Genomic DNA, 22,954 nt, shown 5'->3' on the forward strand with positions numbered 1-22,954 from the left:
CAGGAGGGGACTTGTCAGTAGAGTCAGTGTCCAAAGGGGTCATATCTGGATGGACAGTTACAGGAGGGGCAACTCCTGTGTCAATGACTATATCTTCAGAGCACTGTGGTGAACCTTCCGCACCATAGACAGCAGCATGGTCAACATCTTCAGGGATTCGCTGACTGTCCTGACTGGACGCGGTGACTGAGAGAGAGTCGGACTGAGCAGAATCAGACCTCCGTTCAAACGAGTCATCCTCTTCTTGAGAATGGACTTCGTCTTCTGAATGGACTTCCTCTTCACTTGTCCGCATCAGCCAGTTGACTGTACGTACATCACTGTCTTCCACCAGATCAGGAACGTCAGGACATACATCACTTCCATGCGCAACAGCATCACATTCAGAGTGCTCAGAGACATTGTCCAGATCTCTTTCACAGGGCAGGAAGCTAATAGAGAGTAGTAGATTCCGGTGAACGACTATCTCTATACCTGTCAGGCAATCCTTGACTCTGTAGACATTCAGTTCAGGTCTGACTGAGATGACTTCATAAGGGGTCGACTCCCATTTGTCTGCAACCTTGCGTTTTCCTGGCACACCTCTGTTGGCAATCAGCACTCCGTCTCCAACGACGAGGGGTGAGCCCTTGACCTTGCGGTTGTACAACTTGGCGTGGCGAGTCTGTTCCCTGACACTGTTCTTCTGCACAATCTGAGCAGCTTCATGTAGATCTTTCTTCAGTTGGGACACAAAGTCTGAGTGACTGACAACAGTGTCATTGGTGAGAGCATGCTGAAACATGACGCGGACAGGGAGACGAGGGATTCTTCCAAACATTAAGTAGAAGGGTGCAAAACCTGTTGTCTCATGCTCTGCGCAGTTGTAGCAGAATGTAAGTTGCTGCAGCATTTGTGGCCACTTTGCTTTGGACTGAAGGGGAAGAGACCTAATCATATCTCCCAGGGTCCTATTAAAACGGTCTGTGACACCATTTCCCATGGGGTGATACGGAGTTGTATGGGACTTCTGTACCCCAGCCATCTCTAGAAGCTCCTTAATCAACTTGCCCTCAAAATTGGCTCCCTGGTCTGAATGGATGCGCCGAGGAAAGCCATAAATGAGAAAGAAGTCATTCCAGAGACGACGACCGACTTGCTTGGCAGTTTGATTCTTGCATGGGAAGGCGTGTGCCATCTTGGAGAAGTGATCGGTCACAACTAGAACATCCACAGACTTGTTCCCATGCTCAGCAGTCCAAAAGTCTATGCAGACCAACTCCATAGGCTCAGAGGTGACAATATTCTTGAGAGGCGCACGACTGTGTGGCTCGGGTGTCTTCCCTACTATGCAGCGCTGACAAGACTGAACATAGTTTACAACATCACGTTCCATGCCACTCCAGAAGAATCGTTGCCTCACCAGCGACAAGGTACGATGCTGGCCTTGGTGACCTGCTGAGTCATGGAGACCTTGGAGGACTTTCTGCTTTAAAGAGTCTGGTACTATGAACTGGAGGATCTTTTTGTTCATCTGGGGATCCTTCCTTATCTTGTACAGCATGCCATTCTGTATGGTCAGTCTACTCCAATGCTTTAGAAGTTTGATTACACTATGTGACTCAACAGCTCGCTCACGCTTGGTTGGTCTCTTGTGTCTCTGTACAAAGTACATGGCCCTGCCTACTGTCTTGTCTTGTTCTTGTTGACCAACAAGCTGACTCTGTGGGAGTGCAGTGGACTGGTCTTCCTTCTGTAGAAGACTAAAGGCAGCGTCTGCCCCAATCATGTGACTCACACCTCCAGTAGACTGAGCACTGAAGATGGCAGCGACTTCCTCTGATGCAACTGAGCCTCTTGTGTTTGGTGAAATTGCCTCTTGCACTGGCCTATCTGATGTTTCACCACCTTCGTCCACAACAGCTTGACAGTTGTTGGATACTCTGAACACCTCTTGTACCGTTCTGTCATTCACACCACTGACTTGCTCCAACAGTAAGGCATAAGGTTCGGTGACAAGGCGATGACCCACACACGACTGGACAAATGGCTCACGGCTCAATGCGTCAGCTACAACGTTCTTTGGGCCAGGTATGTACTTCAAGTCGAAGTCATAAGCAGCAAGCTTCGCTACCCACCGCTGTTCACACGCGTCAAGTCTGGGTTTGGTCAGAATATATGTCAAGGGGTTATTGTCAGTCCATGTGGTGAAGTGTCTGCCTTTCAACCAGTGGCTAAATTTGTCGCATACTGCCCATTTCAAGGCAAGAAATTCAAGTCTGTGCGCAGGGTAGTTTAACTGAGAACGAGAGAGTGTTCTACTCGCAAAGGCGACAGGTCTGGCTACCTTTCCACCAGGCGGAAGTTGCGACAGGACAGCTCCAATCCCATCAAAAGATGCGTCGACAGCCAGAATGAACGGGGCATTGAAATCTGGGTGGGCTAGAGTGACACTTGTCATGAGGTCGTGTTTCAGTGTCTCGAACGCAGTCTGGCATGCGTCGGACCAATCAGCAGGAGTCAGCTTCACAGGACCTCCTTTCTTCACAGGTTTGCGACCTTTTTTGCGCTTGCACTGAGCACTAGGTTCAGCTGTGAGACTGAACAGCGGTTTAGCCTTCGCAGAACATGCCTCAATGAAACTTTGGTAGTACATCACCATGCCTAAAAACGATCTGATTTTACTAGGACAAGGCGTTTTACCATCGGTTTCCATGACGTCTGAGACCTGTAGGTCATTTATGGCTCTGACCTTCTCAGGGTCTGTCTGAACTCCATCCTTACTGATGACGTGCCCGAGAAATTTCACAGTCCTCCTGAGGAAGAAACACTTCTTGGGTGAGAGCTTAAGGTTGTGCTCCTTGAGGCGGGCAAACACCATCTGCAGGCGTTTGAGTGCGACTTCCTCCGTAGGTGCAAATACCATCAGATCGTCGAGGTAACACAACAGGCTCGTGAAATTCTCGTCACCGAATATTGACATCATCATCCTCATGAAGGTAGCTGGACTGTTGCAAAGGCCCTGAGGGAGACGGTTATATTCATGAAGTCCAAAGGGTGATGAGAATGCTGTATACTTCTTGTCATCAGGGTGCAAAGGGACATTATAGAAGCCTGATGTCAGGTCCATTGTGGAGAATAGAGCATTTCCACCGAGTGCGGCTAGAGCATCTGCTTGATGTGGCAGTGGGTAGGCATCCTTCACAGTTCTTGCGTTGAGCCATCTGAAGTCAGTGCATACTCTGAGGTCTCCATTCCGCTTCCATACGAGAACGAGTGCAGATGCATATTCACTGTTGGACTTTTGAATAATGCCTTTTTCCTCCATCTCATTCAGAGTCGTTCTCAGTTTGTCATATTGGCTTGGTGGTATGCGCCTGTATGGTAGACGGAACGGCTTGTCATCAACAAGGTGGATACGATGCACAAACTCTTTGGCCTCTCCGCAGTCCATCTTGTGTCTGGAGAAAATTGATTCATATTCTTCAATAATATGAACAAGCTTGTCCTTCCACTGCAGTGACACTTTGCATGACTTCAGATCAATGTCTTGTAGACCCAGAGTCTCCAGTGCACGCACCATGTCTTCTTCTGACCTTGGATGCACATCTTCGCTCTGCACACACTGCATGTTGCATTTGACCTCCTCTGCTTTGGGTAGATCTTCCACTGCGATACAGGGGGACACATCTGCGATTTTGGCGTTTCTTCTCAACACCACAGTTCTGTCTGTAGGGTTAATGACTTTAACGGGCACCCATCGATCTCCCCAAAGTGGAGTGATAACCCTTCCAACAAGGATTTGTTTGGGTCTGGCTTTAGACTGGGTCGGCTCAACTACCACTGTACTGCCTACAGACATCACCGCTGACTCAGGTAACTTGCCCCAAACAAGGTGCTCACTCTGTGGTTTCAGTGTTACACAACTCTTGACTTTCACGGTTCCCACCTTATCTGGAATGCATTCACCTCTCCATCTCTCTGTGTTGGACAGTAGTGACAAGAATTGGCACTGGTCATCAGTCTGACCATTGTCGGGCGAGGAAACAAGCCTCCAGTAGCCGTCAGTGCTCTTCAGTTGAGTTAGGATATGCTTGATAGCATTGCTGCCAAGGATCATTGCTTCTGTCTGGCCAGGCACACCCATTACCGGAACGATCATCCTGCATCCGTAAACGGTAACATCAAGGTTATACATGTCTTTGGGGGAAACACGGTGTCCGCCGCAGCCTACAATGACATAATCATCAGCTTTGTCCTTCGTCATGTCAGGGCATTGCTGCAGCAGGGACTCAACAGCAGACTCACTTATTGTACAGGCCATCGACCCGCTGTCTAACAGTGCTTTGAAAGTGGGGCCATTCTTTACAAGTACAGGCGTGTAGAACAGGCTATCAGTCTCTGTTATTCTCTGGGATCCCTGAAATATCAGTTTCTTGGATGAGATTACTGTACTGCCACTGTAACTGCAGTGCGACTCATAGAGGGATTCAATATCAAGCATGTCGGGCTTCTCATAACTGGTGGGAGGTTCAATTAGCTGATCTGCACTGTCCTCCCCTGTGTGCAGATCGGTCAGTTTTCCTGAGGCTGTGGAGTAGTCCTCCTCGCTGGACAGTCATGACGTGAATGGCCTGGAGCATAGCACTTGAAGCAAAGCCTCTTCTCCCGGCAATGAGAGAAAGCACTGTGACCGTCATCTTGGCAAATAATGCATGGCATGTTAGTAAACCCATCAACTCTGTTCGCAAGACACCTGGGTGGAGCTCTCTTCCTCACTTGTGACTGGTTAGAGGTTCCACACAGCAGAACCTTTTCCAACAGAGCCATCACCTCCGCTAGGGGGACACACTGAGGGCTCTGGGTCTGAGGTGGCATGTGACCACTGCGGTCAAGGGCTGGACTATGGCTCACCTGAGCTACGTGTACTGCGATGTCAGTGTGTACTGGGGGGGTTGCTTTGCAGCTCATCTCAGCATGGTACTCGTTCAGCACCTCCAGTACTTCACACGCTGACCATTTGTCGATTGCTTTGGATCTAAAAGTGAGTGCCAGGTCTTTGCAGGGACAGTTCCTAACAAACATACGAGTCACCTCTGTTTCCGGGTTGTCCAGCGTCTTGCCCTGCTCTCTCAGACAGTCAATGGCGAGGTCAGCTGCCCTGTTCAGTCTCAGCCAGTAGTCATAAGGGTCTTCCTGGTCTCTAGGCAAAGTCGAGTAAAAATCAGCTAAGGGGACAGAAGAGTACCTCGTACAGCTAAAGTGTTTTCTAAGTAGACCATAAATCAGATCAGGCTGAACATGAATATCAATATTACTGTTCCTAATGCCAAACTTCACTACATCTTTAGCTTTACCTCTCAAATGCATAAGAATTTCCTCAGCCTGCTATTCGACTTTAACATTACTCCTCTTAATGAATGTTCTCTTCAGATCTTCCCACTCATGCACCTTAATTGAATCTGACCCATCTCCTACAAATGATGGTGGTTCCTTAACCTTCCTTTGTGTGACAACCTGCACCTGAGATACATCAGACGCATGGCTGGGCTGACTCAGTGTGCTTGTTACATTCTGTGTGAAAGTTGGATCAGGAGTTACTGCGTTATTTGGCTGCATACGCGACATGATGCTATCAGCTAACTGTTGACCTATCTCCTGAATAACAGTCCTCATCTGGTCAGCTACACACTCAGAGACATCACTAACAGCATTTGGTGTAGATGTGACTTGAGGCAAAGAGCTAGTGCGCTGGTTTGCTGCATTTCGTACGCTAGGATTGGACACTGCCTCTAATGAGGGTAAACTAACACCTGGGGCAGGACTGTCAAAAGAAAATGGGATAGGAGTAGGCATACCCCTGCCTCTGCCAATTTGAATGGGTGTGCCAAACTTTGGGAAAAGTGGATTACTCTGAAAAGACATGTTTCAAAAATGTCTGCCAAAAAACAGTGCAGTCCACCCCACTTTGTGAAATCGTCAATAACAAAATGGCAAATACAGTCAAAATGATAAAACAAATCACCAGTCTGTGTGACACGTTACTGCTATGCCACATAAAATTATCCATACCGCTGCGACACACTATAATGAGCTTCACTGCAATACATGCTACCCTTGTAAACTGTGAAAACAAATACTGTGAACCGATGGCTTCATGGAGCGATGTGGTAGACAGGACGGTCACCGGTTCGACGATAGAAGTCTCAGGTCACGGCACCAATGTAACTGCTGTGTACCCGTCCCGTCAAGAATCCACACACAGGCTGGTTTGGATGATGTGGTTCTTTACTGGTAGCTGCAATGAGTGATCAGAATGCACATACACACAATATGTGGTTAGCACCTCTGCTGGTTTCGATGTCATTAGCAGAGTGCAGGAAGTCTGCTCAAATACATAACATTTTCATATTTTTACAAATACATGAAAGACAATTACAGGTGTAACTTAATACAATGGTTTTTAACAGTATACTTTTTCTGTGTGATTGTATAGTGGTTTTAACTTGCTTTTATCTTCACTGGTATTACAATCAATTCAATACAATATATTTTTAACTTGTTTTTTAACCAACATCCTCCTTTTTTATATATTTATGAAATAGAAAATAGAAAAGTACAAAATACAATACAAGACACGACATGACAAAATCATTAAATGGACTTTCAGCACCCTCTGGTGGCGACTAGCGAAAATAACAGACCACGTTGTGTCCATGCCAAAATGTCGGACAATTCAAACTTAAACATGAACGTACGGACACGTAACACGCAAATAGTGCAACAATTATTACCTGCAATGAGTGATCAGAATGCACATACACACAATATGTGGTTAGCACCTCTGCTGGTTTCGATGTCTATAGGGGAAAACTAATATCGACTTCAGTGCAAAATAGTAGTACATCTAACGTGAGCAACAACCAATTCAAAACAAAGATTCCACAACATAGCATTTCAACTACTGTTAAATAACTGTGTATCTTACAATGAATATTACGTTAGCTTTAGTGTAATTTACAATACTTTGCGGAGCAATATCGGAACATGTCTTACCATTAGCAGAGTGCAGGAAGTCTGCTAATAGCTTCCGGTTTCCGGTCATATTTACAGATTTTCAGGTACCAGCAGATGGCGCAATTGGACCTCATTGCATTACAAAACAATGTACATATTTTAGCAGGAATTTCACTCAAATAAATAAAGTATTTTTTATACCCGTTACATATACATATCACTTTAATTCCATCTGTTATTGATTACGGATGCATTATTTACCAATCTGCTTCAAAAACATGACTTGGGAAAATAGACTGGATCCAGTCACAGGCTTTAAGGTTATGTTGTGGAGCTACTACATCAACCCTAGTGGCAGTATTACAAGTAAAAATGAACGAAAAACCTTTGAACAAGAGGAGAGATCAACTCTCAGCAGTTTATCGGGCAACTTTAAAAGGATCCAAGCAAGGATATCCCACTTGTCCAGTGGTACCAAACTGCCAAGAAAAAGAGAAAAAAAAAAATAGTTTTGGGTGGATTAAAGGAGACATATGTAATAAAGTTAAAATTGACAATATTAAAGTTAGTCCTACAGTACCAATTCCTGCAATACCACCGTGGATGTTTGATAACCCAAAAGAAAACATGCAATTACTAAAGAATAGAAATTTAAATAGTTATCAGATAGAAAAATAGATTAAGATATGATATATACGGATGCATCAAAAACTATAAAAAGTAAGGTAGGAGCTGCAGCAGTTATCCCACAAGGAAACATAGTATTAAATAAAATAATCAGTGATAAACTATCTGTTTTTACGGGGGAATTGGTAGCAATTTATACGGCAGTTAACTGGATAGAGGAAAACAAAGCAAGGAAAGTAGTTGTGTGCTCGGACTCCAGCAGTGCATTGATGAGCATAAAAAAAAAACATAGCATCAGAAACAAGACAAGATTTAGTTAATGAAATAGTTCAGGCAATCTACAGAATAAATAAAGCGGGAGGTGTGGTAACATTTCTTTGGGTTCCTTGGAAGATATAGTAGGATGGAATTCATAACACACAGGATATAAAGCATTATACACGTATTTAAAAAACATTGGGTTATATAAAAGAATATAGAGTAGGGATCCATCTTGGTCCACACTCCATTTCAGTAGGTAGCGCTAATGCACACCAGAAGGTTGCTTGCCGGAAACAACCGCCCACCTCCGGAATCAGTCCCCGCCCATTACCCTTAGGCGCGAAATTCATTTGAGCGGAAGACAGAGGTGTGAGAGGAGTTCTTTAAAACCGCAGAGAATCTTAAAAAGCTTACAGAAAGCAAGAAAAACTTACGGCGGGGGCATGTCGGACATTCGCCGTTGTTTTCGATGATATTGTCCCGTACCAAGGTTTCGATGTCTGGAGTCTTTGGCGGAATCAAGCCTTCTCCTCTGCCTGGAATGGCCGAGTCTCTTCGACGGCCGTTGACGGACCCGCCAGCGTTAAGGGAGACCAGCGAGCCGGAGATGTAAACGGAAAATCTGTAAGTAAATATATGTATATATGTATTGTATACCGCATGTTTTTTTCTTGTAAAATGAGAATCATTTGACTCACCAGACTGCGATTGTGTTAAAACGTTCGCGTTAGGATCTTAAGGCAATTCCTCTATGACACAAAATAATGAATACACATAATATTAAATAATTCGAAGGTTTAAACACACCTCGATAATCATCTTCCAACTTTGTAAGATCGATCAAACAAAATCCTTCGTCTTTCACTTCGTCGTCATCGGCTGGTAAAAAAAAGAAAAGTATTACAACGTCGTACACGTGCAATGCTTTTAACGTTTAAATGCTTAAAAGGAGTTAAACAATTGTCTAATAACATGGTAAAGCAGAGGTAATGGTGTGTGTGTGTGTGTGTGTGTTTATGTGTGTGTGTGTGTGTGTGCGTGTGTGCGTGCGTGTGTGCATGTCCACATCTTCCCACGGAACATTCCCAGCCATCAATACATCGAAGCAGGGTCAAACATATGGTTAACCTTAACCTAATTAGTTCCTCCCAATCGTTTAAATATATTTTTTCGTGAGGTCTGGAAGTTGTTTCAAACGATCATAAACATTTAAACTGTCAAATGGCTGGTCAGATGCTGATCAGATGACATTCTCAAGCTTCCTTAAAAACTGACCTCAACCCTCCTTTGTTCCCTCTTAACCAATCCCTCTCCAGGTCTTAAACCCACCCTCTTCCTGGTTGAATCACTCCCTCCTCGGGTCTTAAACCCGACCTCCTCAGGTCTTAAACCCACCCTCTTCCTGGTTAAAACTCTACCCTCTTCCTGGTTAAAACTCCACCCTTTTCCTGGTGAAATCCCTCCCTCTTCAGGTCTTAACGTCACCCTCTTCCTGGTTAAGACTCCACCCTCTTCCTGGTTGAACCAATTCCTTTTCAGGTCTTAACTACATCCTCTTCCTGGTTAAAACTCCACCCTCTTCCTGGTTTAACCACTCCCACTTCAGGTTTTATCTCCACCCTCTTCCTGGTTAAATCACTCCCTCTTCAGGTCTTAAACCCACTCTCTTCCTGGTTAAATCACTCCCTCTTCAGTTCTTAAATCCCCCTCTTCCAGGTTAAAACTCCACCCTCTTCCTGGTTAAAACTCCACCTTCTTCCTGGTTAAACCACTCCCACCTCAGGTCTTAACTCTACCCTCTTCCGGGGTAAGCCACACCCACTTGACCTTGACCTTTGACCCTTGAACTTGACCCCTCATGAATCATTGATTTATGACCCTTCATAAATTATTGATTTATAACCCCCCATAAATCATTTTTTGACAGAAGGTGTCCCCTTAAATTTTCTAACATCCTTGGCTTTTGCCTGCCACACCGCAACCAAAGTGTTGCCATGTCATATTTTTGCTATCTCATAATGCCGACAATTTGATCCTCGGAAAGCTGGGAATAAGGGTAGTGTGGCCGAGCGGTCTAAGGCGCTGGATTGAGGCTCCAGTCTCTCGGGAGGCGTGTGTTCAAATCTCACCGCTGCCATCTTTTGCTGGTAACGCATTTGTATCTTCCCTGACTGAGGCAATAAGACTCTTGGCCTCATTTGGAAAGCTTTCAAAAATAGGGCCCGAACGTTAGCTTTGGAGTTTTCCATGCCAGGTATGCAATAAAAAAAAAACACAACCAGCACAGTTTTAAGGCCCGCCAGCAGCCTCTGAAAAAGCTAAAAGGTGGACGTGGTTGTGTGTTTATCCACATGTCGTTTGAAGATCACCGCCCCTACTTAAGACATTCAGTCCACTTTTATCTGCTTCTGTATTTTGATGACACCGCAGTGATAGGATGTATCACTGGCCGGCACGGAGCGACATACAGGAGGGAGTTAGCCTGTCTGGTGACATTGTGTAGAAACAACAACCTTATCCTCAACAGGGACTATACTAAGAAGACAAAAGAAGACATGAGGAAAGAAAGTCTGTTCGTTACTGTTACTATTGTACAATTTTTACACATCCAAGTCCAAATTCATGCAGCAGTTTCCATAGTGTAGTGGTTATCACTTCACTGAGACACAGAAGTTACCCCGGTTCAAATAATACAATTCACATTTCTGACATAGTATATGAATGCAACGGGTGCTTCACAGATTTGTCAAGAAATCATGCAGGAGACAAGTGTCTGAACAAATCATCAGTTCCCTGGTGGTCTAGTGGCTAGGATTCGGCGCTTTCACCGCCGCGGCCCGGGTTCGATTCCCGGTCAGGGAAAGCTATCCATTCCGTTCTCATAGCAGGAAATTTCTATAAAACTTATGTGACTTCCATGTTTAATGCTCATGATATACAAAGCATTATCGTTGACATTTTACATAAAGGCAATGTGGACATTGCTCCAATTTGGCCAAAAAAAGGTGCCTGAGATGCCCAGCTTTCCTCTTTCTTGTTCTCTTCCAGTTCCACGGCACGACACCTTTCCAGTTCACCCCACACCCGAGCCGAGTCACTGACGGCATCCAGATCTTGTTGGTTGAATTGCACAGGCAGGAGAGAGCAGACTAACGAATGACACATCATCTGCACTCCTCCACACTAACATGCTGTAGAACATCCTCATAGCCTCGTTTTTTCATGGATACCTTGCAACGTTCCGTTTCTCAGATCTTTAGGCAGGACCAAAACGCCACACTTCTTTGGAGCCGGGCAGAAGGTATTTGTTTAGTTGTGTGAGGCATTTTCCCTGCGGCTTTAGCAGACGGCCAACCTGTTGCGGTGATGGCTGTCAGTCGGGGCTTGTCCAGGATGGAGGAAATTTGCCTTGATTTTAATCTCTTCGTTGCAGGTTCTCGGTCAAACAGAGCGAGACAAGGGCCAGTTTCTTGTTTGAACTTTTCCTCTGACGTCAGATAATACGGAGGATCAATGCCTAACAGCTGATAGAGATTGTAAGTTCTAATTGATTTCAAACACCCAGTTAGAGCCTCGCAGGCAGTGTTTAGGCCAGGATTGATTTCGGCAAGATGACTCAACGTGATTGCAACATGACATGAGGCACTTTTGGCTGTTCTGATTCATAGGGCGAGTTCAGTTGCTCGGATAGTGGCAGAATATGTTCCCCGGCTGGTATTGTACAGTTTTTTAGGATGCTGTTTCCAAATCCAACCTTAGCTTTAACTTTCTCAATATGATATTTGAAGGTGACCAACATAGACTGTCTGTGGTTGTATTCAAGCTGTTTTCCGTACCATCTGACTTTAGGCTAACCATTGGTGTATTTGTATATGTGTAATTAAACTGTTGTCAGTGTTTGCTCATCGGTGGTTAGATGTGTTGTAGTAAATAAGACCATATAGGGCTTCGCCTAAGGACTTTTCTAATTCTACCAAGGTTGATTTTTCTAATGCTATGTCGAGGTCGTCAGCTGCTGCATCCCTAACCTTTTATTTGACGCATTGACTCTGACAAACGATTTTCCCTTTTTGAAGACTTGCTTTTGCGTCCTAATTTAGAAGGGTGGAAAAAACATTAGTAAAATACTGTGTTTGATTTCTATAGGGCTGTGCAGCAACGCCGAGTCCACACATCACAACATTCGGAGAATGATACTTTGGTCACTTCTCAAATTTCAACAAGATTGTAACTGAAGAAAATTTGAGGTACCTAAACCATCTCCCCGTCAGGGAATCGAACCCTGGTCTTCCGCGTGACAGGCGGAGATGCTGTCCACTATACTAACGAGGACTGCTTGACATAGTGTTTTCCAGGGGACAAGCAAAATTCCTTGGCTTTTGCCTGCCACACCGCAGCCAAAGTGTTGCCATGTCATATTTCTGCTATCTCATAATGCCGACAATTTGATCCTCGGAAAGCTGGGAATAAGGGTAGTGTGGCCGAGCGGTCTAAGGCGCTGGATTAAGGCTCCAGTCTCTCGGGAGGCGTGGGTTCAAATACCACCACTGCCATCTTTTGCTGGTAACGTATTTGTATCTTCCCTGACTGAGGCAATAAGACGCTTGGCCTCATTTGGAAAGCTTTCAAAAATAGGGCCCAAACGTTAGCTTTGGAGTTTTCCATGGCAAGTATGCAATGAGAAAAAAACACAACCAGCACAGTTTTAAGGCCCGCCAGCAGCCTCTGGAAAAGCTAAAAGGTGGACGTGGTTGTGTGTTTATCAACATGTCGTTTGAAGATCACCGCCCCTACTTAAGACATTCAGTCCACTTTTATCTGTTTCTGTATTCTGATGACACCGCAGTGATAGGATGTATCACTGGCCGGCACAGAGCGACTTACAGGAGGGAGTTAGCCTGTCTGGTGACATTGTGTAGAAACAACAACCTTATCCTCAACACGGACTACACTAAGAAGACATGAGGAAAGAGAGTCTGTTCGTTATTGTTACTATTGTACAATTTTTACACATCCAAGTCCAAATTCATGCAGCAGTTTCCATAGTGTAGTGGTTATCACTTCACTGAGACACAGAAGTTACCCCGGTTCAAAAAATACAATTCACATTTCTGACATGGTACATGAATGCAATGGGTGCTTCACACATTTGTCAAGAAACCATGCATGAGACAAGTGTCTGAACAAATGATCAGTTCCCTGGTGGTCTAGTGGCTAGGACTCGGCGCTTTCACTGAGGCGGCCCGGGTTCGATTCCCGGTCAGGGAAAGCTATCCATTCCGTTCTCATAGCAGGCAATTTCTATATAACTTATGTGACTTCCATGTTTTATGCTCATGATATACAAAGCATTATCGTTGACATTTTCCATAAAGGCAAAGTGGACATTGCTCCAATTTGGCCAAAAAAAGGTGCCTGAGATTCCCAGCTTTCCTCTTTCTTGTTCTCTTCGAGTTCCATGGCACGACACCTTTCCAGTTCACCCCACACCCGAGCCGAGTCACTGACGGCATCCAGATCTTGTTGGTTGAATTGCACAGGCAGGAGAGAGCAGACTAAAAAATGACACATCATCTGCACTCCTCCACACTAACATGCTGTGGAACATCCTCATAGCCTCATTTGTTCACGGATACCTTGCAACGTTCCGTTTCTCAGATCTTGGGCGATTTAGGCAGGACGAAAACGCCACACTTCTTTGGAGCCGGGCAGAAGAGATTTGTTTAGTTGTCTGAGGCATTTTCCCTGCGGCTTTAGCAGACGGCCAACCTGTTGCGGTGATGGCTGTCAGTCAGGGCTTGTCCAGGATGGAGGAAATTTGCCTTGATTTTAATCTCTTCGTTGCAGGTTCTCGGTCAAACAGAGCGAGACGAGGGTCAGTTTCTTGTTTGAACTTTTCCTCTGACGTCAGATAATACGGAGGATCAATGCCTAACAGCAGATAGAGATTGTAGGTTCTAATTGATTTCAAACACCCAGTTAGAGCCTCGCAGGCAGTGTTTAGGCCAGGATTGATTTCGGCAAGATGACTCAACGTGATTGCAACATGACATGAGGCACTTTTGGCTGTTTTGATTCATAAGGCGAGTTCAGTTGCTCGGATAGTGGCAGAATATGTTCCCCGGCTGGTATTGTACAGTTTTTTAGGATGCTGTTTCCAAATCCAACCTTAACTTTAACTTTCTCAATATGATATTTGAAGGTGACCAACATAGACTGTCTGTGGTTGTATTCAAGCTGTTTTCCGTACCATCTGACTTCAGGCTAACCATTGGTGTATTTGTATATGTGTAATTAAACTGTTGTCAGTGTTTGCTCATCGGTGGTTAGATGTGTTGTAGTAAATAAGACCATATAGGGCTTCGCCTAAGGACTTTTCTAATTCTACCAAGGTTGATTTTTCTAATGCTATGTCGAGGTCGTCAGCTGCTGCATCCCTAACCTTTTATTTGACGCATTGACTCTGACAAACGATTTTCCCTTTTTGAAGACTTGCTTTTGCGTCCTAATTTAGAAGGGTGGAAAAAACATTAGTAAAATACTGTGTTTGATTTCTATAGGGCTGTGCAGCAACGCCGAGTCCACACATCACAACATTCGGAGAATGATACTTTGGTCACTTCTCAAATTTCAACAAGATGGTAACTGAAGAAAATTTGAGGTACCTAAACCATCTCCCCGTCAGGGAATCGAACCCTGGTCTTCCGCGTGACAGGCGGAGATACTGTCCACTATACTAACGAGGACTGCTTGACATAGTGTTTTCCAGGGGACAAGCAAAATTCCTTGGCTTTTGCCTGCCACATCGCAGCCAAAGTGTTGCCATGTCATATTTCTGCTATCTCATAATGCCGACAATTTGATCCTCGGAAAGCTGGGAATAAGGGTAGTGTGGCCGAGCGGTCTAAGGCGCTGGATTAAGGCTCCAGTCTTTCGGGAGGCATGGGTTCAAATACCACCACTGCCATCTTTTGCTGGTAACGTATTTGTATCTTCCCTGACTGAGGCAATAAGACGCTTGGCCTCATTTGGAAAGCTTTCAAAAATAGGGCCCAAACGTTAGCTTTGGAGTTTTCCATGGCAGGTATGCAATGAGAAAAAAACACAACCAGCACAGTTTTAAGGCCCGCCAGCAGCCTCTGGAAAAGCTAAAAGGTGGACGTGGTTGTGTGTTTATCAACATGTTGTTTGAAGATCACCGCCCCTACTTAAGACATTCAGTCCACTTTTATCTGTTTCTGTATTCTGATGACACCGCAGTGATAGGATGTATCACTGGCCGGCACAGAGCGACTTACAGGAGGGAGTTAGCCTGTCTGGTGACATTGTGTAGAAACAACAACCTTATCCTCAACACGGACTACACTAAGAAGACATGAGGAAAGAGAGTCTGTTCGTTATTGTTACTATTGTACAATTTTTACACATCCAAGTCCAAATTCATGCAGCAGTTTCCATAGTGTAGTGGTTATCACTTCACTGAGACACAGAAGTTACCCCGGTTCAAAAAATACAATTCACATTTCTGACATGGTACATGAATGCAATGGGTGCTTCACACATTTGTCAAGAAACCATGCATGAGACAAGTGTCTGAACAAATGATCAGTTCCCTGGTGGTCTAGTGGCTAGGATTCGGCGCTTTCACTGCCGCGGCCCGGGTTCGATTCCCGGTCAGGGAAAGCTATCCATTCCGTTCTCATAGCAGGCAATTTCTATATAACTTATGTGACTTCCATGTTTTATGCTCATGATATACAAAGCATTATCGTTGACATTTTCCATAAAGGCAAAGTGGACATTGCTCCAATTTGGCCAAAAAAAGGTGCCTGAGATTCCCAGCTTTCCTCTTTCTTGTTCTCTTCGAGTTCCATGGCACGACACCTTTCCAGTTCACCCCACACCCGAGCCGAGTCACTGACGGCATCCAGATCTTGTTGGTTGAATTGCACAGGCAGGAGAGAGCAGACTAACAAATGACACATCATCTGCACTCCTCCACACTAACATGCTGTGGAACATCCTCATAGCCTCATTTGTTCACGGATACCTTGCAACGTTCCGTTTCTCAGATCTTGGGCGATTTAGGCAGGACGAAAACGCCACACTTCTTTGGAGCCGGGCAGAAGAGATTTGTTTAGTTGTGTGAGGCATTTTCCCTGCGGCTTTAGCAGAGGGCCAACCTGTTGCGGTGATGGCTGTCAGTCAGGGCTTGTCCAGGATGGAGGAAATTTGCCTTGATTTTAATCTCTTCGTTGCAGGTTCTCGGTCAAACAGAGCGAGACGAGGGTCAGTTTCTTGTTTGAACTTTTCCTCTGACGTCAGATAATACGGAGGATCAATGCCTAACAGCAGATAGAGATTGTAGGTTCTAATTGATTTCAAACACCCAGTTAGAGCCTCGCAGGCAGTGTTTAGGCCAGGATTGATTTCGGCAAGATGACTCAACGTGATTGCAACATGACATGAGGCACTTTTGGCTGTTTTGATTCATAAGGCGAGTTCAGTTGCTCGGATAGTGGCAGAATATGTTCCCCGGCTGGTATTGTACAGTTTTTTAGGATGCTGTTTCCAAATCCAACCTTAACTTTAACTTTCTCAATATGATATTTGAAGGTGACCAACATAGACTGTCTGTGGTTGTATTCAAGCTGTTTTCCGTACCATCTGACTTCAGGCTAACCATTGGTGTATTTGTATATGTGTAATTAAACTGTTGTCAGTGTTTGCTCATCGGTGGTTAGATGTGTTGTAGTAAATAAGACCATATAGGGCTTCGCCTAAGGACTTTTCTAATTCTACCAAGGTTGATTTTTCTAATGCTATGTCGAGGTCGTCAGCTGCTGCATCCCTAACCTTTTATTTGACGCATTGACTCTGACAAACGATTTTCCCTTTTTGAAGACTTGCTTTTGCGTCCTAATTTAGAAGGGTGGAAAAAACATTAGTAAAATACTGTGTTTGATTTCTATAGGGCTGTGCAGCAACGCCGAGTCCACACATCACAACATTCGGAGAATGATACTTTGGTCACTTCTCAAATTTCAACAAGATGGTAACTGAAGAAAATTTGAGGTACCTAAACCATCTCCCCGTCAGGGAATCGAACCCTGGTCTTCCGCGTGACAGGCGGAGATACTGTCCACTATACTAACGAGGACTGCTTGACATAGTGTTTTCCAGGGGACAAGCAAAATTCCTTGGCTTTTGCCTGCCACACCGCAGCCAAAGTGTTGCCATGTCATATTTCTGCTATCTCATAATGCCGACAATTTGATCCTCGGAAAGCTGGGAATAAGGGTAGTGTGGCCGAGCGGTCTAAGGCGCTGGATTAAGGCTCCAGTCTCTCGGGAGGCGTGGGTTCAAATACCACCACTGCCATCTTTTGCTGGTAACGTATTTGTATCTTCCCTGACTGAGGCAATAAGACGCTTGGCCTCATTTGGAAAGCTTTCAAAAATAGGGCCCAAACGTTAGCTTTGGAGTTTTCCATGGCAGGTATGCAATGAGAAAAAAACACAACCAGCACAGTTTTAAGGCCCGCCAGCAGCCTCTGGAAAAGCTAAAAGGTGGACGTGGTTGTGTGTTTATCAACATGTTGTTTGAAGATCACCGCCCCTACTTAAGACATTCAGTCCACTTTTATCTGTTTCTGTATTCTGATGACACCGCAGTGATAGGATGTATCACTGGCCGGCACAGAGCGACTTACAGGAGGGAGTTAGCCTGTCTGGTGACATTGTGTAGAAACAACAACCTTATCCTCAACACGGACTACACTAAGAAGACATGAGGAAAGAGAGTCTGTTCGTTATTGTTACTATTGTACAATTTTTACACATCCAAGTCCAAATTCATGCAGCAGTTTCCATAGTGTAGTGGTTATCACTTCACTGAGACACAGAAGTTACCCCGGTTCAAAAAATACAATTCACATTTCTGACATGGTACATGAATGCAATGGGTGCTTCACACATTTGTCAAGAAACCATGCATGAGACAAGTGTCTGAACAAATGATCAGTTCCCTGGTGGTCTAGTGGCTAGGATTTGGCGCTTTCACTGCCGCGGCCCGGGTTCGATTCCCGGTCAGGGAAAGCTATCCATTCCGTTCTCATAGCAGGCAATTTCTATATAACTTATGTGACTCCCATGTTTTATGCTCATGATATACAAAGCATTATCGTTGACATTTTCCATAAAGGCAATGTGGACATTGCTCCAATTTGGCCAAAAAAAGGTGCCTGAGATTCCCAGCTTTCCTCTTTCTTGTTCTCTTCGAGTTCCATGGCACGACACCTTTCCAGTTCACCCCACACCCGAGCCGAGTCACTGACGGCATCCAGATCTTGTTGGTTGAATTGCACAGGCAGGAGAGAGCAGACTAACAAATGACACATCATCTGCACTCCTCCACACTAACATGCTGTGGAACATCCTCATAGCCTCATTTGTTCACGGATACCTTGCAACGTTCCGTTTCTCAGATCTTGGGCGATTTAGGCAGGACGAAAACGCCACACTTCTTTGGAGCCGGGCAGAAGAGATTTGTTTAGTTGTGTGAGGCATTTTCCCTGCGGCTTTAGCAGAGGGCCAACCTGTTGCGGTGATGGCTGTCAGTCAGGGCTTGTCCAGGATGGAGGAAATTTGCCTTGATTTTAATCTCTTCGTTGCAGGTTCTCGGTCAAACAGAGCGAGACGAGGGTCAGTTTCTTGTTTGAACTTTTACTCTGACGTCAGATAATACGGAGGATCAATGCCTAACAGCAGATAGAGATTGTAGGTTCTAATTGATTTCAAACACCCAGTTAGAGCCTCGCAGGCAGTGTTTAGGCCAGGATTGATTTCGGCAAGATGACTCAACGTGATTGCAACATGACATGAGGCACTTTTGGCTGTTTTGATTCATAAGGCGAGTTCAGTTGCTCGGATAGTGGCAGAATAGGTTCCCCGGCTGGTATTGTACAGTTTTTTAGGATGCTGTTTCCAAATCCAACCTTAGCTTTAACTTTCTCAATATGATATTTGAAGGTGACCAACATAGACTTTCTGTGGTTGTATTCAAGCTGTTTTCCGTACCATCTGACTTTAGGCTAACCATTGGTGTATGTGTATATGTGTAATTAAACTGTTGTCAGTGTTTGCTCATCGGTGGTTAGACGTGTTGTAGTAAATAAGACCATACAGGGCTTCGCCTAAGGACTTTTCTAATTCTACCAAGGTTGATTTTTCTAATGCTATGTCGAGGTCGTCAGCTCCTGCATACCTAACCTTTTATTTGACGCATTGACTCTGACAAACGATTTTCCCTTTTTGAAGACTTCCTTTTGCGTCCTAATTTAGAAGGGTGGAACAAACATTAGTAAAATACTGTGTTTGATTTCTATAGGGCTGTGCAGCAACGCCGAGTCCACACATCACAAAAATCGGAGAATGATACTTTGGTCACTTCTCAAATTTCAACAAGAATGTAATTGAAGAAAATTAGAGGTACCTGAACCATCTCCCCGTCAGGGAATTGAACCCTGGTCTCCCGCGTGACAGGCAGAGATACTGTCCACTATACTAACAAGGACTGCATAACATGGTGTTTTCCAGGGGACAAGCAAACATCAGAGATAATTTAAGGGGACACCTTCTGTCAAAAAATTATTTATGGGGGGTCATAAATCAATGATTTATGAGGGGTCAAGTTCAAAGGTCAAGTTCAAGGGTCAAAGGTCAAGTGGCTGTGGCTTACCCCGGACGAGGGTGGAGTTAAGACCTGAGGTGGGAGTGGGTTAACCAGGAAGAGGGCAGAGTTTTAACCAGGAAGAGGGTGGAGTTTTAACCAGGAAGAGGGTGGAGTTAAGACCTGAAGTGGGAGTGGTTTAACCAGGAAGAGGGTGGAGTTTAACCAGGAAGAGGGTGGAGTTAAGACCTGAAGAGGGGGTTATTTAACCAGGAAGGGGGTGGAGTTTTAACCAGGAAGAGGGTGGGTTTAAGACCTGAAGAGGGAGTGATTTAACCAGGAAAAGGGTGGAGTTTAACCAGGAAGAGGGTGGGTTTAAGACCCGAAGGGGGTGGGTTTAAGAGCTGAAGAGGGAGTGATTTAACCAGGAAGAGGGTGGGTTTAAGACCTGGAGAGGGATTGTTTAAGAGGGAACAAAGGAGGGTTCAGGTTGAGGTCAGGTTTTAAGGAAGCTTGAGAATGTCATCTGATCAGCATCTGACCAGCCATTTGACAGTATAAATGTTTACGATCGTTTGAAACAACTTCCAGACCTCACGAAAACATATTTAAACGATTGGGAAGAACTAATTAGGTTAAGGTTAACCATATGTTTGACCCTGCTTCGATGTATTGATGTCTGGGAATGTTACGTGGGAAGATGTGGACACGCACACACGCACGCACAAACGCACACACACGCACACACACACACACACACACCATTACCTCTGCTTTACCACGTTATTAGACAATGGTTTAACTCCTTTTAAGCATTTAAACGTTAAAAGCATTGCACGTGTACGACGTTGTAATACTTTTTTTTTTTTTTACCAGTCGATGACGACGAAGTGAAAGACGAAGCACTTTGTTTAAACGATCTTACAAAGTTGGAAGAAGATTATCAAGGTGTGTTTAAACCTACGAATTATTTAATATTATGTGTATTCATTATTTTGTTTCATAGAGGAATTGCCGTAAGATCCTAACGTGATCGTTTTAACACAATCGCAGTCTGGTGAGTCAAATGATTCTCATTTTACAAGAAAAAAAGCATGCGGTATACAATACATATATACATATATTTACTTACAGATTTTCCATTTTTATCTCCGGCTCGCTGGTCCCCGTTAACGCTGGCGGGTCCGTCAACGGGCGTCGAAGAGAGTCGGCCATTCCAGGCAGAGGAGAAGGCTTGATTGCGCCAAAGAACCCAGACATCGAAACCTTGGTCCGGGACAATATCATCGAAAACAACGGCGAATGTCCGACATGCCCCCGCCGTAAGTTTTTCTTGCTTTCTGTAAGCTTTTTAAGATTCTCCGCGGTTTTAAAGAACTCCTCTCACTCCTCTGTCTTCCGCTCAAATGAATTTCGCGCCTAAGGGGAATGGGCGGGGACTGATTCCGGAGGTGGGCGGTTGTTTCCGGCAAGCAACCTTCTGGTGTGCATTAGCGTCACCTACTGAAATGGAGTGTGGAACAAGATGGATCCCTACTCTATATTCTTTTATTTAACCCAATGTTTTTTAAATACGTGTATAATGCTTTGTATCCTATGTGTTGTGAATTCCATCCTACTATATCTTCCAAGGAACCCAAAGACATGTTACCACACCTCCCGCTTTATTTATTCTATAGATTGCCTGAACTATTTCATAAACTAAATCTTGTCTTGTTTCTGATGCTATGTTTTTTTATGCTCATCAATGCACTGCTGGAGTCCGATCACACAACTACTTTCCTTGCTTTGTTTTCCTCTATCCAGTTAACTGCCATATAAATTGCTACCAATTCCCCCGTAAAAACAGATAGTTTATCACTGATTATTTTATTTAATACTATGTTTCCTTGTGTGATAACTGCTGCAGCTCTTACCTTTAATTTTTTTTATAGTTTTTGATGCATCCGTATATATCAAATCTCAATCTATTAGTTTGTCCGTGGAAATTCCTGTATTTGTTGCCTCTTGTTTTTTTTATTTCTTGAACTATTCACACTTCTGTTCTTTTCTACACTTTCTTGATTTCTCACTTTAAGTGCCTCTGCGTATGTAATATTTATTTCAACTTTGATTTGTTGTACTTTTGCTGCCTGTTTCATGATGTATGGCTTTTGATTATTTCTTTTTTCAATCTACAATTCCAATAAATAACACGTATTTCCAGATTACTGATAACTTTTAAAAAAAAAATGTAATTCCTGAATAAGATAATTGTATCGAATCCAATGGATTGTCTGGTCCTAAAACCTCTTTGTAATGTTTGTTTGATTCCCCCAAAATACGACACAGTCTAATTTGAAAAACATATGTGCCTCGTCGGCTGTAGTAAAAAAAAAAAAAACCCATGCCTCCTCGGTCTAACCTCTCCCAGCCCCTTTTCTGCCGTGTCAAAGATGGATCAAAGACCACCCTTGCCCCTAACCCCCACTTCTTCTTCACTACCAAGAGAACAGTAATTAATCCGAGCTGAGTTTTTTAAAATATTCCAACATGACTTTTTACTTTCATTTTGTATCAAAGCTGAGTTGTGCTCTCTGGTTTATTTTGCAAATGAACATGATCATGTACAAGACTCACCTACCCACAATGCACTGCAGCCCAACGCTCCTGGTCGGATGTTTGTATCGGGGTTCATGGAGAGATGCGGTAAAGAGTGGTAGCCAAGACACACGGTCACACACGGTCACACACGGTCACACTCGGCAATTATTTTGACCTGGGGAGCAGATTTAGAGGAAAAAATGTGTCTGGGGGGCCGGGATATCTGATTTTCAGGTACAAAAAACTTCACAATGACACAAAATAAACACAACAGTTAAACCTCACACTAAAAACAAGACATTTACTTGTACGTTCAAAAGACAGAATAGAACAAGACAAGACATGCAATGCCATCTACAAAATGTTATGTAAATGTTAGTCATTACGCATGTGGCTATGGTTTTAATGTATTTGTTACAGACATGTTTACGTCAAGTAACATCACATGGTTCCATTTGCACCTTTCAACAAATCTGAAAAGGAATATTAAGAAGTAAAACTTATATTTAATCCTACCTCTTCTCCGAGCACACGGTGACTGTACATACGGGTCGAAAAATGTTGACCTAATTCAGCATTTCTCAAAGTGTGGGGAATAGAGACATGACAGGTGGGGCGCGAGGAACGGGAGGAAATTTCACTTAAATTTTTTTTTTTTTTTTTTTTTTACCATGCTTTCATTTTCTATACACACTGTAAATCACTTTGTGATTCTGTTTGTGAAATCCGCCGTATAAATAAATGTAAATTACTTATTTTTCCTGTAGGCTTTAAATTTCTCGGTAGGAGCGAAAGTTTGACAGATATAGCAACAGTA

General features: G+C 44.0%; 10 non-coding genes across 10 annotated transcripts; 7 read left to right on the forward strand and 3 right to left on the reverse strand.

Annotated features, from left to right (window-relative positions):
* The first annotated feature begins 9,939 nt into the window (after window positions 1–9,939).
* On the forward strand, window positions 9,940–10,021 carry trnal-gag (transfer RNA leucine (anticodon GAG)). The gene has a single exon. It is a non-coding gene; the product is annotated as a tRNA-Leu (tRNA).
* A 653-nt stretch (window positions 10,022–10,674) lies between these two features.
* On the forward strand, window positions 10,675–10,746 carry trnae-uuc (transfer RNA glutamic acid (anticodon UUC)). Its single transcript has one exon. It is a non-coding gene; the product is annotated as a tRNA-Glu (tRNA).
* Window positions 10,747–12,144: 1,398 nt separating this feature from the next.
* On the reverse strand, window positions 12,145–12,216 carry trnad-guc (transfer RNA aspartic acid (anticodon GUC)). Its single transcript has one exon. It is a non-coding gene; the product is annotated as a tRNA-Asp (tRNA).
* Window positions 12,217–12,355: 139 nt separating this feature from the next.
* On the forward strand, window positions 12,356–12,437 carry trnal-aag (transfer RNA leucine (anticodon AAG)). The gene has a single exon. It is a non-coding gene; the product is annotated as a tRNA-Leu (tRNA).
* Window positions 12,438–14,558: 2,121 nt separating this feature from the next.
* Window positions 14,559–14,630, reverse strand: trnad-guc (transfer RNA aspartic acid (anticodon GUC)). The gene has a single exon. It is a non-coding gene; the product is annotated as a tRNA-Asp (tRNA).
* Window positions 14,631–14,769: 139 nt separating this feature from the next.
* trnal-aag (transfer RNA leucine (anticodon AAG)) lies at window positions 14,770–14,851 on the forward strand. Its single transcript has one exon. It is a non-coding gene; the product is annotated as a tRNA-Leu (tRNA).
* A 643-nt stretch (window positions 14,852–15,494) lies between these two features.
* On the forward strand, window positions 15,495–15,566 carry trnae-uuc (transfer RNA glutamic acid (anticodon UUC)). The gene has a single exon. It is a non-coding gene; the product is annotated as a tRNA-Glu (tRNA).
* Window positions 15,567–16,972: 1,406 nt separating this feature from the next.
* On the reverse strand, window positions 16,973–17,044 carry trnad-guc (transfer RNA aspartic acid (anticodon GUC)). Its single transcript has one exon. It is a non-coding gene; the product is annotated as a tRNA-Asp (tRNA).
* A 139-nt stretch (window positions 17,045–17,183) lies between these two features.
* Window positions 17,184–17,265, forward strand: trnal-aag (transfer RNA leucine (anticodon AAG)). The gene has a single exon. It is a non-coding gene; the product is annotated as a tRNA-Leu (tRNA).
* A 643-nt stretch (window positions 17,266–17,908) lies between these two features.
* On the forward strand, window positions 17,909–17,980 carry trnae-uuc (transfer RNA glutamic acid (anticodon UUC)). Its single transcript has one exon. It is a non-coding gene; the product is annotated as a tRNA-Glu (tRNA).
* Window positions 17,981–22,954: the final 4,974 nt, after the last annotated feature.

The sequence above is a fragment of the Nerophis ophidion genome, linkage group LG02 (genome assembly GCF_033978795.1).
Source record: "Nerophis ophidion isolate RoL-2023_Sa linkage group LG02, RoL_Noph_v1.0, whole genome shotgun sequence".
NCBI lineage: Eukaryota > Metazoa > Chordata > Actinopteri > Syngnathiformes > Syngnathidae > Nerophis > Nerophis ophidion.